The sequence below is a fragment of the Myotis nattereri genome (genome assembly GCF_964212035.1).
Source record: "Myotis nattereri genome assembly, chromosome: X".
NCBI classification, from domain to species: domain Eukaryota; kingdom Metazoa; phylum Chordata; class Mammalia; order Chiroptera; family Vespertilionidae; genus Myotis; species Myotis nattereri.
The window spans coordinates 112,548,587-112,556,663 of NC_138078.1; positions in this window are offsets into that span (position 1 = coordinate 112,548,587).

Genomic DNA, 8,077 nt, shown 5'->3' on the forward strand with positions numbered 1-8,077 from the left:
TCAGCTGGGGAAGAATTTTGCCTCAGGATGAATTGTACCTTAAGTCCCATTATATCTGATTTAGATGATATTTAGATGAGACTTTAGCTGATGCTTGACCTAGTTAAAAATTCGGGGGATATTGGGATGAATGAATGTATTTTGCATATGAAAGGGACATGAATTTTGGGGAGAGGCACAGTGGGGTGTTATACACTGAATGTGTTTCCATAAAATTCATGATGAAACCTTGTCTCCCAATATGAAGGTGTTAGTAGGTAGGGACCTTTGGGAGGTAATTAGGATTAGATGAGGTCATGAGGATGGAGCCCTGATGACTGGGATGGACTAGTGCCCTTATAAAAGTCATAAAAGCTTCCTCCCCTTCTTTGCTCTCTGCCATGTGAGGCTACAAAATGAAGTCAGGAGTCTGCAAATAGGAAGAGCCCTCATAGAATTTGACCATGCTGGCACCCTGAACTCAGACTTCCAGCCTAAAACTATGAAAAATAATTTTTGTTGTTTATAAGCTGCCAATTAGTTTGGTAGAGGAGCCTGAATGGACTAAGACACTTTGTCTTTTTAATTTGAACACTTTTCCATAATCTCTAATTGTTTCTGTTATTTGGCCTAAAAGAGGAAGCAGGTGTCTACAGCACAGAAATTGCATTGTTTAGATAAGGGTGCAGAGATAACCATATAATTACCTGGTTATTTTCTCTAAGTCCCTGCCTGCTTCTGACTTCTGTCTTCAGATGTAGAATATTTTGGTCCTGACTCTCCCTTTCTGGTAGCATATGTTCTCACAGTTAACCTTGAGAGCAGGTTCTTTCTGAGACTGTGTTCCTTCTGAGGCTTGATGTGAACTTTCCAGGTTCACAGTTTCTGATGCACTGAAAATATCTCATTCATTTTCAATGTTTTTGTATCTCTTTATCACACACATACACTCTTTCTCTCCCCCTTTCCTTGTGTGTGTGTGTATGTGTGTGCATGTGTATAAATGTGTATAAATGTATATATATATATATATATATATATATATATATATATATATTTACCTGTACCTATCATTTTGTGCCAAAAGGAAAAATATTTGTCTCTGTACTTAGCTCGAAGGTAGATTTTTTTAAAAAATAAAAAATATGGCAACTTTAGCAAACCATACCATGCATAAAATTCTAGAGTTTTCATAGATTACACTCTGTATATACTTTTGAATATCAGTTAACACTTCTTTTTTCTTTTTTTATTGTTTAAAGTTTTACATATGTCTCCTTTTCCCCCGATTGACCCCCCCACCACTCCTGCCCCCAGGACAAGCCCCCACCGCCCCAGTGTCCATGTCCATTGGTTATGCTAATATGCATGCATACAAGTCCTTTGGTTGATCTCTTACTCCCCTCCCCTGCCTTTTCCCTGAGGTTGGACAGTCTGTTCAGTGTTTCTTTGTCTCTGGATCTATTTTTAGTGATCAGTTTATGGTGTTCATTATATCTCATATATGAGTGAGGTCATGTGATATTTATGTTTCTTCAACTGGTTTATTTTGCTTAGCATAATGCTCTCCAGGTCTATCCATGCTGTTTCAAATGGTAAAAGTTCCTACTTTTTATAGCAGCGTAGTATTCCATTGTATAGATGTACCACAGTTTTTTAATCGACTCATCTGCTGATGGGCACTTAGGCTGTTTCCAAATCTTAGCTATTATAAATTGTGATACTTCAACATGGGGGTGCATATGTCCTTTATGATTAGTGTACTTTAGTACTTTGATGGTTGATGTTGATCACTAAACCTTGAGGTATTATCTTTGTACAGCACCTATTCAATAGAAAGATTATTCATTAGTTACTGTTTCAGATAATGATAAGATCAATTTCCCTCTGTCTTTGATTGGTTATTTTTGTGAATGAGAGCACAAAATAAGAGTGATTCATAATCAACTAAGAATAGTTTTTATTTATTTATTTATTTATTTATTTATTTATTTATTATTTTTTGTTTCACAGGAGAGTGAAAAAGAGAGGGAGAGACAGAGAGAAACATCAATGTGAGAGGGACGCTTTGATTGGTTGCCTCCTGCATGAGCCTTGACCTGGGCCCCAGCCAGGGAGGAGCCTGAAACCTAGGTGCATGCCCTTGATCATAATCAAAACCGGACCCTGCGATCGGCAGGCCGAGGCTCTATCCACTGGGCCAAACTGGCTAGGGCAGGATATGACATTTCTTAGCCCCTCCAGCAGCGGACCTTCATTTTTTCCTCCAGGAGTGAGGTGGAAAAACCCTAGATCACCTTCTTGGATTCTTATAACCCAAGTTACCAAGAACACTGAAAATGGCAGCATACAGGGAGCTTAGCCAATGAGTGGTCAATATATGCTCGAACCGATTTGACTCAGTGGATAGAGCATTGGACTGCAGACTGAAGGGTTTCAGGTTTGATTCCTATTAAGGGCATGTACCTTGGTTGGGGGCATATCCCCAGTGTGGAGTGTGCAGGAGGCAGCTGATCGATATTTCTCTCTCATCGATGTTTCTGACTGTCTATCCCTCTCCCCTCTTCTCTTTAAAAAAATCAATAAAATATATTTTTTAAAAAAGAAAAGAAAAGGTGTTTCCTTTGCAGCTCATGCACAGAGGATCCCCTGTGTTGTGTTCACTGGGCTAGAGGTATGTCCCCGTCACCCAGGGTGGGGAGCATGCTCCCGAGGCTGGCAGCCAGCCCCACGCATTGTGGGCACTAGGCTGGGGGCCATGTGGAGACCCTGGGCCATGCGTGTGGCGGCCGCCGCTGGGGGCACACCTCCCAGACCGGCAGCCCCATGTTGTGGGCGCTGGGCTGGGGGGCATAGACCCAGGCCGCTGCTTGGCACCGGTGCACGCGCAAGTGGCCACGGGGTGGTAACATCCAATTGGCACTTGCGCCCGTAGGCCCAGAGTGTCCGGAGGCATTTTGGGACCCTGGCTGCTCAGGGCCTACGCATGGGCCTACAGGCTAGGAGCAGCCTGGGTCCTGAGGATGTTCCCTGCCATTTTGTTGGGTTAATTTCCATACTCACTCCTGATTGGCTGGTGAGCATAGCAGAGGGGCGGTCACTTTACATGTTTCTCTTTTATTATATAGGACTAGAGGCCCGGTGCACAAAAATTTGAGCACTCGGGGGGGGGGGTCCCTCAGCCCGGCCTGTGCCCTCTCGCAGTCTGGGACCGCTCGGAAGATAATGACCTGCTGGCTTAGGCCTGCTCCCAGGTGGCAGAGGGCAGGACCAATCCCTAGGTGCAAACCCTGGTTGGGCTCAGAGCAGGGCCAATTGGGGAGTTGGGGCGCCGCCCCCTGTCATGCACAGAGCAGGGCTATCAGGAGGTTGTGATGCCACCCTCAGTCAAGTTCAGGGTAGGGCCGATTGGGGGGTTGGGGCACCGTCCCCTGTCACACTAAAGGCAGGGTTGATGGGGAGGTTGCGGCGCCACCCCCTGTCACGCACAGAGCAGTGCCCATCAGGGGGTTGGGGCACCACCCTCTATCACCTACAGAGCAGGGCCGATCAGGGGGTTAGGGCACCGCCACTCTCACACTCAGGGCAGGGCCGATGGGGAGGTTATGGCTCTACCTCATCACACACAGAGCAGGGCCTGTGGGGGGGGGGGGGTTGGGGCACCGCACTCTATCACCTACAGAGCAGGGCCAATCAGGGGGTTGGGGTGCCACCACTCTCACACTCAGGGCAATGGCCCATGGGGAGGTTATGGCTCTACCCCGTCACACACAGAGCAGGGCCCGTAGGGTGAGGGGGTTGGGGTGCCGCACCCTGTCTCACACAGAGCCACAGGGTGATCAGGGGGTTGGGGAGATCCCCCATATCAGGCACAGAGCAGGGCTGATCAGGGGGTTGGGGCACCTTCCCCTGTCACGAACAGAGCAGGGCCGATAGGGCGGTTGTAGCCCCGCCCCTGTCACACACAGAGATGCAGGGTGATCAGGGGGTTTGGGCGCTGCCCCCTGTCACGCTGATCCTGGTACCGGGAAGCCTCTCGGCTCCACTGATCCCAGTGCTGGGAGGCATATTACCCTTTTACTATATAGAATAGAGGCCTGGTGCATGGGTGGGGGCTCGCTGGTTTGCCCTGAAGGGTGTCCTGGATCAGGGTGGGGGTCCCCACTGGGGTGCCTGGCCAGCCTGGATAGGGGATGATGGCTGTTTGCAGCAGGTCACACACCCTTCAGGGTGAGGGTCCCCACTGGGGTGCCTGGCCAGCCTGGATGAAGGCATGATGGCTGTTTGCAGCTGGTCACACACCCTTCCGGGTGGGGGTCCCCACTGGGGTGCCTGGCCAGTCTGGGTGAGGGGCTGAGGGCTGTTTTAAGGCTGGTACTGAAGCTCCCAACCACTTCTTTTTTTTTTTATTCTGGGCCAGCTTTAGCTCTGAGGCTCTAGCTCTTAGGCCTCCGCTCCTGAAAGCAGGTATCTGGTTTGTTTCGATTCTATAATTGAAACTCTGTATCAACTCCAGCTCTGAAATCCCAGCTGGCTGAAAGCTGGTTTCTGGGGTTTGTTTAGTGTCTATATTTGTTACAATGTTTGAAACTGCAGGCTCAGAGGCCGGTAAGGCAGGCGGGGAACAATGCAGTCCTCCATCACTGAAGCAAGCAAGCCTCATGTTAGTTTCAAGCTGCCTGGCTGCCGGCCGCCATCTTGGCTGGCAGTTAATTTGAATATCTCGCTGATTAGCCAATGGGAAGGGTAGCAGTCGTACGCCAATTTCCATGTTTCTCTTTTATTAGATAGGATGTTTATGATGATCATTATTCTTCTCCTTTAATAAAACCTCAAAACAGTGAAAAACTGGTATGGCCACAACTAAGAACACATTATAAAGAAATACTTTTTGCTGAAACCAGTTTGGCTCAGTGGATAGAGCATCGGCCTGCGGACTGAAAGGTCCCAGGTTCGATTCCAGTCAAGGGCATGTACCTGGGTTGCGGGCACATACCCAGTGGGAGATGTGCAGGAGGCAGATGATCGATGTTTCTCTTTCATCGATGTTTCTAACTCTCTATCTCTCTCCCTTCCTCTCTGTAAAAAATCAATAAAATATATATTTAAAAAAAATAAATACTTTTCCAAATTTAAAAGAATTATTCATCTTATGCAGATCCAAATCTAACAATCATTAGATGCTCCCTGAGCATTAATCTCCCTCCATTTTTCCTCCCTCCTTCTCTCCCCTATTTCTTTTCTCCCTTGCTTCATGAAACAAAATTTAACAAGTTTGTAGATGATATTATCCTAATAGGAGGATATTTCCATTGGCACTTGAAATATCCTGACTCACATTAAGTCTTATCATTCTTTCCTCAAATTTGAGCCCTCTCCTCAGAAATTTTAGAAAATAACTAGAAAATAGATAAGAAAAGAAGAGGGTTTACTGTAATATTCCCCATCATTTGAATCTCACATATAAGGATTAATTAGCAGGAGATAGAAGCTAATGTGGTAAGAATAGAGTAAGACTTAGAGCATTTATAACTATTTGTTGATTTAGTAGAAATTGTGTTTCACTGGCAGGGTCATTCATCAGCATGAGACACTAGCAGCAATGTGCCCAGGAAAATCAATTTTCTAGAAAACTCATAGCTTACCAGAAGTCTTATGCTCTGAAGGCAGGAGATTCAGTTTGGTTGTTGATGAGTAAAAAGTAAGAATAAAATGAACATTTCAAACCAAGGCACATATCATCATCACGCTGTGTTAAGTTTTACCAGTCAAAGCTGTTTAACAAAATGTTATGGATTTACTTTTTATAGTGGAAATAAAGAATTTGGGTTTCAGAAAATCTGAAACACCCAATACTTCAGATGGACTTAATTTCTAAATATGACAGTTCATCATCATCATCATCATCATCATCATCATGTCATCATTATCATCAACACTTTTATCATCATAATTATTTAGCATTTTAGTTAATTATTGACTATAAAAAGTAATAATATTTTACTGCGCTCAAGACCATGGTAAAGATGAATACTATTCAATTACTCATTCATTAGTATTTTCATATGTATTTTATATCCAACACTTTTTGTCAACATTTAGGATTAGGGACAGGGCATATTGTAGGTAAGTTTTTCTTCCAAGGTAGAGTCTTCACTATGAGATCATTTTTCTATCCCTGCCTTTTTGAGGACATGTAATTTGAAGAACTAAACCATATATGGTGCTATGTAGCTCTGGAATGAGTGGAATCAGTGACTGCCTTAAAAGGCTCTGAGATGGGGTAAAATACCCATATGTGCCCTGGAAAGAATGGACAGGCCATGTATACAGGTAATTTGGGATGGTGCCTAGAGGAAGAAGATCATGTTTGTGTTAGGATACTTGAAGAGAAGATAAAAATGACAAAGTTTAAAAATCAACCACTTTGTAATTTTACTGAGAGCTGACACTATAATAATATTACTTGCACATTGACCATGAGACACCCTTTAAGAGAAAGCTTAAAACTAATTTACCTTGAAGGGGTATAATTAGGCTACCGATTCTTTTGCAATGACAAGGCAATATCCTTCTTAGTAAATTACATGCATACAAAAAATGTTGGCTTCTAACTTCACAGATAATAAAACTTAGTAAGCCTCAAAGAAGGAAGAAATTCACCCAAAATCATCTAGATAGGACTAGAAGCCAGTTCCTAAGTATCCCAACCATGAGCATCTTCCTAACATAACTGATTGTTTTAGCAATTGGCATACTATGAGATCAAGTGCCAAAATGCTAATCACTTCTTTTTAAAATATGTTTCTTCAGCGTCCTTGGCTTCCCTGACCCTAGAGAGAATAGAAGTTGCATTTTCTTGTTATAGTATATTCATCTCTGAAATCATGTACCTTCATTATTCAAGAGACACCCTCTCCTAAAGCTGAGTTTGATACTATTGACAATACTATTTCATGGGAAACTGATTTGGTTTCTTATTGATGGTCTTGATGGAGTTAAATGACTCAAAATATATCTTTTTCTTTGAGATATCCAGTTTAGCCTTTATAGGTTGTATTATTATTTTTTTCCTTATGTTTTGGAATAATTTTTGATTTACAGAAAAGTTGCAGGGAAAGTATAGAGAGTTCGCCTATACCCCTCACCCTGTGTGGCAACTTTTATTTAACCCTCAGAATCACTGTGAAAAGTTGGGGGCCAATGACTTCCTCAGGGACAGCTCCTGGTACGAGTGGCCTTATGGATATTTTGGAAGATAACAGTAGCTCCAAATCTGATAGATTTTATCACATTGACACAAACACCACAATTTGCTTATTGTATTTTTACCTACGTGTTGTGCTTTGAAACCCGAGTTGAAATGCTGATTAGGAAACTTCGAAGTCCTCAATTCTGTATTATTATTTTTATTACTATTATTATTATTTCCATTTAACAGATACATAAAGCCCTAAACTATGGTATCTTCCTCAAGGCCACATAATTAAGAAGTTGTAGAATAAGAACTAAACTTGAGATCCTACTTCTATAGTGCTTTGTATTTTCTAGTCTTGACTAGATAATTCTCTGAGATATGTTGGATGGAGACTGAGGTTAGCTCCTCTGAAAATAAAATGAATTAAAACTTTTTTAAGTTATGTATGTGTTTAACAATTAGAGTATGTGTGGTTCACAGTGGTAGGAGATGAGACATTACCTCAAAGCACCAGAGCAGGAAAGAAACTGATAACAAAAAAGAGACAAAATATTCCCTGAAATAGGAAAAGTTGGGTACACAGGGGAAACAGAAGGAAATAAAAATTGATTGCTATTTTCCACAAATCCTTTTGAAAATTCAATTCACTAGGGAATTAACTACTTTTTTTATGGCATTATGAGATATATACACTTCATGATATATTCAGAACCAAGTACTGAGATGAAATAAGCAATGTGTGCTCATTTGTGAATAGGGGTCTTCCGAGGACAATCTGATATTAAACTTATATCTTCTTATATAAGTATATTCTGTGATAGGACACCTTTCTTTGTTCACTGGAAGAAATTGACATTTTGTTCAATTTCAAAGAGGAGATGTAGTAAACATTTCTTATTA